The following is a 12051-nucleotide window of genomic DNA, read 5'->3' as shown; positions in this document are numbered from 1 at the left end:
GTACAAATGGAGGGCAAGGGGAGTCCGGAACTGATAAGAACTGAGATTGCAGGTGTTGGTAAAAAAAGAAGGAAAAAAGGTCTAAAAGCAGGCCTTGCCATAAAGGATTTATCAACACGGAAGGGGGGTGATGACCACCGGACCACAGTGGAGCTACCATCTTCTAACCTCAATACAGCAAGCGTGGACTGTTACATGTTGACACTCTTGTTGGGTCGCTTAAGGAGGTCCTATTTAATTACGTTAAATCAGGATTAGACTGTGTGATGGAAAGGTTAACCAGAATAGAGTTCAAATTGGGTGATTCTAGGGATGCCTTTACTGGGGGTATGAGGTAGGATAAAAATGAGATAGGTAATATACCCAATAGACCAAACATGGCTGAAAATGGCATAAGTCTACAAACCACCCATAAGATGACTTCTGAAGAGAAAAGGCCACCGATCACATCACTTTCGGGGCCCACGAAAATGAATGAGGCATCTAATTGACTTAGGGGTGGTACTGGTGAGGGGGCCGTGACTGCGACCGACCAGAGGACGAAAACTCAATGTCTAACAGGGCCTAACAAAATAGCCATAGGAGCGCCTGTTAAGCAAGGAAGGCTGCACTTGCCACCAGAGGCTACCCCCCTGGTAGCAGTCCTGAAAGGGGTGCCTCCTCTCAAAAGAAATTGTATTGAGACAACTGAGGAACTCATTCGCAAAGTTAAGTTCTGGTGTAACAAATTCTCTGAGGGGGGGTCCAGAGCATTCACACACGTTATAATGGCCAGGCGGGTGGGATGGGTGGGGAGCTGCCCTAAAACAGATGAGGGTGACTGTATAGTCATTAATTTTGATTGGATAGATGTAGCAGGCTGGCTCTTCCAGGAGAGCTCTAACTGTGGCTTGGGAGGGATCACAGTCCTGCCCCTGGGTTTCTTTTATCCTCCGGAAATGGATGACCGAGGCAGAGATTGTAAGAGACCGCAAAGATATACAGCAGGAGAAGGGTCGCTCAGGCCTACCGTTAGAACAATGTATAATGCCGGCCAATCCCTCCGTGTAAATGCCATTAACCCATTCCACTGTCACTCAATCCCCACTGCTGTAGTAGATGACAGATGTAAAAAGATTAGGTTTGAGACTGCAAATAGATTTGCCCTACTGAGCCAGTTGGATAGTAATGATTGACTAGACTCTTGTTCCTCTACGGAAGGGCACATTATAGATAGACATAGTCATATGAACTGTATTACCAAACCCATACAGGGGGAGGAGGCTAACACAGAGCAGCAAGCCAAGATATTAAGCTGGAATATAGCAGGGCTTAAAAATAAGACAGATGATGATTGGTGGAAATATTTTTTATATGAGTTTGATATGATTGGGCTTCAAGATACCTGGGAAACTGAGAATAATCTCTGGATGGATGGTTATACAACTGGCCGATCTTTTTGAATCCAATGTGACACTATGGTCAAAACTTCTGGCTCATGTTTTTACTATAAAACACACAAGATGATGGACGGAATGTTGCACATTGGCAAAACATTCACCCCCAGTCACAGATCTGGGTTTAATCCATCGTTATTGTGCTCACCACGCCACCCCAGTTCAGACATGGCCATATGCAAATCAGTCTTGACCCTGTGCCTCATGGGAACAGTCCAGCCCGAACTGCTAAGCCATATCTTCCCTGGACCGGAATCAAGCATTCTAGGACCAGTTTCGGGGTTTCACCCCTCTTCAGCCAAGATAGCTTGACTCCAGTGGCGTAGTGAGCACGGGACCCACGTCTAGGCATACCCTTCCCACATTTGTTCGCCATAAGTTGGCAGGGTATGCTCAGACGTGAGTCCCTTGCTCACTTTGCCAGTGGATTCTAGCCAGCCTGGCTGAAGACGGCTGAAATGTCATAAACTGGTCCTAGGAAGCTTGTTTCCGGTCCAGGGAAGACATGGCTTGGCAGTTCGGGCTGGACTGTTCCCATGAGGCACAGGGTCAGACAGATTTGCATATGGCCATGTCTGAACTGGGGTGGCAGAGTGGGCTAAAGAACGGTGATGGTTTAAACCCAGATCAGTTGACTGGGGGTGAGTGCTTGCAATGTTCAACACTCCGTCCATCCTTTCCTTTGGTTTTTGCTTTGTTCGCCATAAGTTGGCAGGGTATGCTCAGACGTGAGTCCCTTGCTCACTTTGCCACTGGATTCAAGCAAGCCTGGCTGAAGACGGCTGAAATGCCAGAAACCGGTCCTAGGAAGCTTGTTTCCGGTCCAGGGAAGACATGGCTTGGCAGTTCGGGCTGGACTGTTCCCATGAGGCACAAGGTCAGACTGATTTGCATATGGCCATGTCAGAACTGGGGTGGCAGAGTGGGCTAAAGAACGGTGATGGATTAAACCCAGATCAGTTGACTCGGGGTGAGTGCTTGCAATGTTCAACACTCCGTCCATCATTTCCTTTGGTTTTTGCTTTGTTCGCCATAAGTTGGCAGGGTATGCTCAGACGTGAGTCCCTTGCTCACTTTGCCACTGGATTCAAGCAAGCCTGGCTGAAGACGGCTGAAATGCCAGAAACCAGTCCTAGGAAGCTTGTTTCTGGTCCAGGGAAGACATGGCTTGGCAGTTCGGGCTGGACTGTTCCCATGAGGCACAGGGTCAGACTGATTTGCATATGGCCATGTCTGAACTGGGGTGGCAGAGTGGGCTAAAGAACGGTGATGGATTAAACCCTGATCAGTTGACTGGGGGTGAGTGCTTGCAATGTTCAACACTCCGTCCATCATTTCCTTTGGTTTTTGCTTTGTTCGCCATAAGTTGGCAGGGTATGCTCAGACGTGAGTCCCTTGCTCACTTTGCCACTGGATTCAAGCAAGCCTGGATGAAGACGGCTGAAATGCCAGAAACCGGTCCTAGGAAGCTTGTTTCCGTTCCAGGGAAGACATGGCTTGGCAGTTCGGGCTGGACTATTCCCATGAGGCATAGGGTCAGACTGATTTGCATATGGCCATGTCTGAACTGGGGTGGCAGAGTGGGCTAAAGAACGGTGATGGATTAAACCCAGATCACTTGACTGGGGGTGAGTGCTTGCAATGTTCAACAATCCATCCATCATTTCCTTTGGTTTTTGCCATGTTTTTACTATGGCATGTAAATTTAGCCTGTCCAGATCATGGTCTGAGCCAGTCATCGTCCTGGTTTTTAAAAGGGGGTAATAGAGGAGATCCACGCTGCTACAGACCAATTTCTTTTATAGATTCTACTGTAAAGATGCTTGGAAGAGTTGTACTCAGCAAACTTACGGTCTGGTTAAACAAAACTAATACATTATCAAACCTGCAATACGGCTTTAGGAAAGCAAGGGGAACCACTGACCAATGCTTGAATATGCACCTATTAATTGGGAAGTATACCATCGCCAAGAAGGGGACATTGTATCTAGCGTTCATGGATATTTCCTCGGCCTTTGACTGAGTGAATAGATCCAAGTTATGGGCCATACTAATCAAATTAGGTGTTGATAGAAACATTGTTTATTTTCTTGCCGATTTGCATAGGGATTTGACAGCCACAGTGAGGTTCGACCAAAGGGGGAACTGCACCCAGGGAATATGCATCCTAAATGGTGTTAGGCAGTGATGCATCTTGGCCCCCCTACTTTTTACCCTTTATACTAACAACTTGGACGTAGTTTTAGCTGAAGCCAGTAAAGACATCCCGCGTGTGGGGGAACAGGTGATTCCAGCCCTCCTATACGCAGATGATGCTGCCCTATTAGCAAGAACTGCGGTTGGTCTACAGTGTCTTTTAATCTCCTTTGCCGTATTTATGAGGTCTCTGGATTTAAGTGTAAACTTCACAAAATTACACTCAATGATAATTGGCTCCAGGCCTAAAAGGCTCCACTGTGAGGGTAAAGTTATCAGTAGGGTTACTACATTCCCGTACCTAGGTGTTATATTTGATGATAGAGGAATATGGGTCCCGCAAATGAACGCAAAAAGAAATGTATTGACCAGATCTACATCTGCTGTTCTAGGCTTGGCACGTAGGCTAGGGGCAAAACCAATACAAGCACTATTAAATGTATACAGAGCAAAATGCATTTCTATCGCAAACTATGGCTCAGACATATGGGGTTATAGAGAAACAAAGGAAATCCAAATAGTTGAAAGCAAATTCTTAAGAATTTTGTTAGCGGTGCCACAATCAACACCATCATACGTAATTCATCAAGAGACTGGGATAGGCTTTGTGGCTGACCTAATCGAAATGGCACCTTTACTTAAATGGATAGCAACTTGGTTAAACCCTGAACTTGAAATGAATTGCAAAATCTTGTGAGATGTTTAGCTTTAGTCCGAGCTAGCAGTATTCCATGGTTGAGTCATGTGAAAAGGTTGGTGGAGCAATTGGGACGGCCTGAATTATTTAACTCTCCAAATAAATTAGTAAAGGGAGATATGCAGTGGGCCAAGAAATCTTATCTATATATGGCACTCATGGAAGGAGAGGCAAGGGAGCTGGCAAAACCAATGGTATGCGCCCATCAATTGTTAAAAACATCTCGTGAAATTGAACCTTTGCAACCAATTCTAACCATCACTTCCTCCTAGTAAGATTTAGGCTGAACTAGTTACACTTTCTACTTGCCGAACCACCGGGATGGAGAAGGGTGGAGGACCTGGGTGTCTGTACATGTGACAACTTCTCCACCCAGGACACATTGCACTTCGTTTTATTCTGCGATCACTTTTTGCATAGTCGGAAACGTTTATTCTCCCTATTTTAAAGGGCAAAGGATTTTTACAGGTGAAACCAGCGCTCATATATTTACCGATGCTGACCAATGTCAGGGACATTTTTAATATAGCAAGCTTCCTCACTGTAGAAGTCAGATTAAGGAGGAAAAAAGTGAGAGTGATTCCCATGATCTAGATCAGGGGTACTCACAAACTTTCTCTTGGGGGCCAAATTTACAGTGTGGTTTGTGGCCGAGGGCTGCACCTTGGTGGCGGGGTCATTGGGGGAGGGGGCGGGGCTAGAGCAACAAAAAAAAACTGTGACCACGAGGTGGAACACAGGTCCCTGCAGCGGACGCCTTCGTCCACTGAGCCACCGGACCCGGCATACACATATCTCTCTCTCTCCCTCTCTATATTTCCCTCCCTCCCTCCTCCGTCTCCCTCCCTCCTCCATCTCCCTCCCTCTCTCCTTCTATCCGTCTCTCTCCCTCTCCGTCTCTCTCTGTCTCCCCCTCTCTGTCTCCCTCTCTCTCTGTCTCCCTCCCTCTCTGTCTCCCTCCCCCTCTCTCCCTCTCCCTCCCTCTCTCACTCTCCTTCCCTCTCTGTCTCCCTCCCTCTCCCTCCGTCTCCCTCCCTCTCCCTCCGTCTCCCTCCCTCCTCCATCTCCCTCCCTCCTCCATCTCCCTCCCTCCTCCGTCTCCCTCCCTCTCTCCTTCTATCTGTCTCTCTCCCTCTCCGTCTCTCTCCGTCTCCCCCTCTCTGTCTCCCTCTCTCTCTGTCTCCCTCCCTCTGTCTCCCTCCCCCTCTCTCCCTCTCCCTCCCTCTCTCCCTCTCCTTCCCTCTCCGTCTCCCTCCCTCTCCCTCCCTCTCTCTCCGTCTCCCTCCCTCCTCCGTCTCCCTCCCTCCTCCATCTCCCTCCCTCCTCCATCTCCCTCACTCCTCCATCTCCCTCCCTCTCTCCTTCTATCCGTCCCTCTCCCTCTCCCTCTCCATCTCTCTCTGTCTCTCCCTCTCTGTCTCCCTCCCTCCCCCTCCCTCTGTCTCCCTACCTCTGTCTCCCTACCTCTGTCTCCCTCCCTCTGTCTAACTCACTCTGTTTGTCTCCTTCTCCCTCCGTCTCCCTCCCTCTTGTCTCCCTCCCTCTCTCTCTGTCTCCCTCCCTCCCTCTCACTCACTCTGTTTGTCGCCCTCTCTCTGTCTCCCTCCCTCTCCCTCCTCCCCTCTCCCTGTCTCCCTCCCTCTTGTCTCCCTCCCTCTTGTCTGTCTCTGTCTCCCTCCCTCTGTCTCCCTCCCTCTTGTCTCCCTCCCTCTTGTCTCGCTCCCTCTTGTCTCCCTCTCCCTCCCTCCGTCTCCCTCCCTCCCTCTCCCTCCCTCTCTGTCTCCCTCCCTCCCTCCCTCTCCCTCTGTCTCCCTACCTCTGTCTCCCTACTTCTGTCTCCCTCCCTCTGTCTCACTCACTCTGTTTGTCTCCCTCTCCCTCCGTCTCCCTCCGTCCGCCTCCCTCCCTCTTGTCTCCCTCCCTCTCTCTCTGTCTCCCTCCCTCCCTCCCTCTCACTCACTCTGTTTGTCTCCCTCTCTCTGTCTCCCTCCCTCCCTCTCCCTCCCTCTCTCTCCTTCCCTCTCCCTGTATCCCTCCCTCTCTCTACCTCCCTCTATCTCTCTCTCTCTCCCTCTGTCTCACTCACTGTGTTTGTCTCCTTCCCTCTCTGTCTCCCCCCTCTGTCTCCCTTTCTCCCCCGCTCTGTCTCCCTCCCTCCCTCTCTCTCTCTCTCTCTCTCTCCCTTGTCAAGGTGGCGCCTTGGATACATGTAGGTTTGCACTGTTTTACAGTATGTCTGGAGATGCGCTCATAGAAGAAAGGGGGAATAGGGTCACAGCAAGTAGAATAAACTCAAGACACCAACATAAATTGAGATAGTCATGACAGAAAGAGCCAGGCCTGCTCTATGTGAGCTGACTTGTAACCCCATCTCTTTTTTACACAGTCTTCTTCCTCCTGTCTTGGCGACCCCTACTCCTCTTTTGGCCACATGTACCCACATCCTCCCTAACGCTCTTTTCCCCATCGTTGCCCTCTTTTCTCTGCTATTCACTTTCTCACCACTTAATTCCCATTCTTCTTGAATCCTCCCCCTCAATGAGCCTACCCCATCAGCAGCAAAAAGCATTTGGTCCGGGCCTACACCAACCCTCATAGTTCTTCCTCACCCCACCCTTCCTGATTTCCCCCCTCATTGCCCCTCCCCATCCTCGTTTCATCCAACATATCCTCCATTCATTTTCTACCTTTTTGTTTGATGTCCGGAGACTGTGTGGAATATCAACATGGGCGTCTGAAGCCACAGTTCCTATTCTGAGAGGAGAGGAGACCAACGTGAGCAACAAATTGAGGGTCCCCCTGAACTCAAAGGTGCGCTTTCATGGGAGACTAGACTGAGCTTATTTAAATTCTCTTAACTTTTTTAGCTCTTGTTCTCGAGTGTACTGTAGCACCACAGTTTCAGTTTAATTGAGAAAACAGCACTTTAACCATGGAACTGTTGGTCCTTGCTTCCCTGGATCACACACAGCCGCCGCACCCAAGTACTTCACAGGTCTTTTTTAAAAGACCATTCACTTGGTAATGATGCTTTGTTGTATTTCACCTCTTCTTAGTGCCTCTGCATCGCCACTCAATCAGAGTGGAGATGCAGGGGCGCTAAGAAGAGGTGAAATAGAACAAAGCCTCATTAACAAGTGAATGGTTTTTAAAAGAATCGCCCGGCCCCCATAGCTCCGCGCTTCAACCTCCGATATAAAAAAACACAGAGGTATGTTACCTGCAAGGTCCGCGGGCTGCTAAGAAAGGCTTGCCGGGCCGCTGTCGGCCCGCGGGCCGTACTATGAGTACCGTGATCTAGATCATACCAATTAATTTTAAAAAATCGGGTTTTAAAGTTGTATTTTAAACTGTTTGTTTACCTTGATTATGTAACCAGTGCAATATTACTGTTGTTAATTAACATCCTATTACTTTTTTAAACCTTTTTTATTGTGTAGAATGCTTTTATGGTTTTAAATAACCAAATAAAGTAGTTTTGACTGACTGACTGAGTATGAAAGACATGTGCAGAATGAAGTCTTCTTTGTACACATTTGGCAGTGATTCACTGTGAAAAAATAATGGAAACATCAAGGAGATCTTCAACAAACAAATATTACCATCAGGGCCAAGGACAGTATCTAATGGGCACAATGTGAACACTCAGGGACACTACTTTCATACAGAAGTACCTCCGGCTAGATGCCAAAGGACAAGAAGGAAAAGATGAGAAAAGAGAAAATAACACAACGTGAGTAGTTATAAAGAGAGAGGAAGGGGAGACTTCCCTCAGGACAAGAACCCTCACTCAACGTTAGGTGACATGCTTCATCATTTGGGTTCCCTCCTCACACCAAGGTGTGGGCTACAACTCCCCCAAAGGAGAAGGAGCGGAGGTGTTTTGTTAACAAGATGAGTGAAAATACATAGGTGAAGTGAGGGGCAGAGTGCAGTTGCTGTGATAGAATGTGATTAAAAAATGTCTAACTGTGATCACTGAAAGTTTATTAGGCGGTCATAGTGACAAGGTTAAAAGACAAGAGAATATTGAGGGTTTTCAGCAGATATACCCTCATTCATGTGGTAAACATGTTTCTGCTAACAGGCATTCATCAGGACCTACACTCTCAGCCGCTCTGCAAAGTGTTCAAGTGAAATCAAGGTGGAAAGTAACCCTGGGCGCGACACTACGCTTCGCCCACGTAGTGTACGTAGCGCTGCCTGCTTCGCAGTTTTCGAAGTAGGCGAAGCAGGCAGCGCCTAAGTACACTACGTGGGCGAAGCGTAGCTGCCTGCCGCCCACCACCCGCCTCCCGCCCGCCGTACTTTTAAAAGGTAAAATAAATTTGTAATAAAGCAAATTAGGCACTTACCTGACGCGCAGCGTCTCCCGGGGCTCCCTCTTCCTGTTTTTCAATTTTCCTGACAAATGCGCATGCGCGGACGCCCGCGCATGCGCATTTCTCGCAAGAAATGCGCATGCGCGGGCGTCCGCGCATGCGCATTTGTCAGGAAAATTGAAAAACAGGAAGAGGGAGCCCCGGGAGATGCCGCGCGTCAGGTAAGTGCCTTTAATTTGCTTTATTACAAATTCATTTTATCTTTTAAAAGTAGGGTGGGTGGGTGGCGGGTGGCGCGTAGTGGGGCTACACGAAGCGCGTAGTGTGCGTAGATTCAGGCACACTACGTGCTGCTTCACGTAGCCCCACTACGCCCATTACGCCCACCCTTAGTGGAAAGGTATACCGGCCACCACTGGAGCTCTGTGGTCCGTCGTTCAATGTCCCTCTCCTTAGTAAAGGGTACGTAAACTGAAAAAAGAAGGTCATGTTGATATCATAAGACCTCTTCATACTTTAAGACACAGTACACCCAGTGCTCTATTGTACATAAAGTTTCATGCTTAACTAAAGTGCATTAGAGTCATACATAATCTCTCCATGCTCTGAAACATCTTTTGGTGCCCAACTGTAAGTGCATATAACAATATGTATTGTAAACAACTCCTAGAGTACATCACACTTCAAACAGAGCATGCATGGTAAGAGCTTTGAAGTCATAAAACTATAATCTCTCCTAAGGAGTGAAATGTTTTACTATACATTCTTTGATTAAGTCAACTCCTCTTCCAACATCAGACCAGTGCACTAACCTATAAATGCAAACCTGTGGAGTACGCCAGACCAGCCCACACCCAGGTCGGTATCAAGCTCACACTCAACTGGGGGTCCTGTAGGAATAATGACATAATTTATATCGCCCCAGTGGTGGGGGGAAAAATGAGTGCTGTGGGGGTCATCAGGCCCATTGCAACCCCTCGCAGATGCTCTTACAGGAACTGCAAGTTTGACTTAAGCCCAAAACACATCCAGGTGAGGCGTGTGTGATATTCATGCCCCATAAAACAAATGCATCATAGTGCAGTTCTCAGGGAATAGGGAAAAGACCGCGTCCCAAAGGAGGCGGTATGCTGGCGAGTCAGAAAAATGACCATATAACACGGGAGGCGGTGTGCTTCCTGTGGGGTTAATCCGGGAAGTGCCCAAGGGCAAAGTGCATGACTTATAGTCAGTCATGCGACATGACAGGCTAGGGCTAAGGCATAACCGGAGGGCCACCAGTTATTAAAAATCACCCGCTATGGTGCCAGCAATCATTGGAAGGATCACTGAAGCGGGGAAGTCGCAGCCCGCTACATAAACCAAGTGCAAAATCAAGCGCAAAATCAAGCGACACAGAGAATAAAGCTGCAAGAGTGCCCCCCACCATTGTAACTAAATGCGGTAGTTCCAAACTCACCTGTAAAACGCTGTGGAACAACCTCTGGAGGTGTCTGGTGAGAGTGGGGAACCATTCCTCCGCGTCTAAGAAATAAGGTGACATCACAGCGCGTGCGGCCGGTTATGTGACCGCATGGAGAGATGGGAAATGTAGTGCGCCCACAGCGTGACCCAAAACGCAGTGTTCCTGTGGTCGGTTAGTTACCATCTACAGTTGTGGGAAAACGAGGTAGTGGACCCAGGCAATGTGGAGCCAAAAGGGAAAGAGTATGGCAAAAGGTGGCGCGCAGCTATGTGACCCACCTAGTGCTGCAGCCCGAATCCCAAGTGTTACAGCAAGATGTGAGCTGTCATTTGGGAATTGGAGATGGTGGATCCAGGCAATATGGAGCCAGGGGGAAGAGTAGCAGGTTGTGCGCAACTCCATGATACACATAGAGATGAAACCCAGTAACTCAAATGTTACCGCTAGATGGGGACCGTCTATTAAAAACGGCAGTGCATACAGAACCCAGGAGCTAGTGTTATCTTGTTTAAGAGCCTGGGTTCTGTATGCACTGGAGCCTGGAGCTCAATGAAGAAATTGCCAAAGGGGCACCATAGAGTAAGAAACACACTAACTGCAACACAAAGTGAGTGATTGGGCTCACTAGAAAGGGTACTCTTCTATAGAGAGCAGAGATGGGTTTTTCGTCTGAAGAGTGATAATAAGGGACTTAATGATGACATCCCTTCGACGTCCCTTTCCAAGTGATTAAGATTCTATCTGATGGGCCAGTGACACGATACCTGCTTCCTGCGTGGGCTTACACCATCTGATTACTAATGAATTTAAAGAAAGGCACTCACTTGTGTTATAACGTTTGTTCTACTAATCCTGGTGTGCTTCTGAGGAAAGCGTGCTGTCTGGACACGCCTGGAATATGAATAGGGAACTGTGCAAGTGGGTAATGACTTGCCCTCAGAGCAACTTGCCCTATGTCGCTAATAATAGCTTTCTCTAGAAACTAATATCAATATTTTTTCATATTAACATTCTTAAAATGAACAACTTCAACAGTTTATCATGAATGCTTGGATACAGTTTAAACATTTATTCTGATTTAAATCACATTTTAAATCATATATATTTACAGAAATCCAATAAACATATCAATTTCTGATCAAATTCATGCCTGCCCAATGCATTTCGGGCCTTTCTGTGGCCCTTCTTCAGGGGAAATGATCTGAAAAATGCAAATAATATGAACAATTATATTATACGTGTGCGGGAATGCACAAGTTTCAACAACAAAAATGTTTTTTTAAACATCAATAAACATTACTGTCGTACATGTTTATTGGATTTCTGTAAATATATATGATTTAAAATGTGATTTAAATCAGAATAAATGTTTAAACAGGATCTGAAGACTGTGTGAATACTGTTCACCTTACACTCACCATGGTCTCAAACAATGTATCAGATGTGTACACAGCCATGAAATGTATTTGTCTACAGTGACATGCCACCTGTGGCAAGGTTGACATTGCCAATAGTCTACCAGATCTAAAGGAGACACAGACATGGGTCCATCACTATCAAGTCAAATACATGTATTGTGTCATTACTCTTTGTACATGGGTGTGTCCAAAGTCACTACCATGTAGTCAAATTCCATATCTACCCAGGTGTATTGATGAGATAGGTGTCTTTCTGTACATCACAAATATGTGGAGTATGCTCCTCCTAAACTGTAGTACTTAGTGACACTTGCACTATGTTGACATATGAAAGCATGACCTATGTGCAATTTTGATGTGAAAAAGTAAAGGTTTGTGAAATCATGTCACACTCATAGTCAAAACTTATGTGGACAATGACACCCAGAAAATGCAGACTCAAAAGTCTGGAATACATACTGTCAAAGTGCACATACTCCATGGACCATATGCAATCCATGCCATACTAACCTCATTG

The sequence above is a fragment of the Triturus cristatus genome, chromosome 4_2 (assembly GCF_964204655.1).
Source record: "Triturus cristatus chromosome 4_2, aTriCri1.1, whole genome shotgun sequence".
Classification (NCBI taxonomy): Eukaryota; Metazoa; Chordata; class Amphibia; order Caudata; family Salamandridae; genus Triturus; species Triturus cristatus.
Note: the sequence above shows the minus strand (reverse complement) of the source record.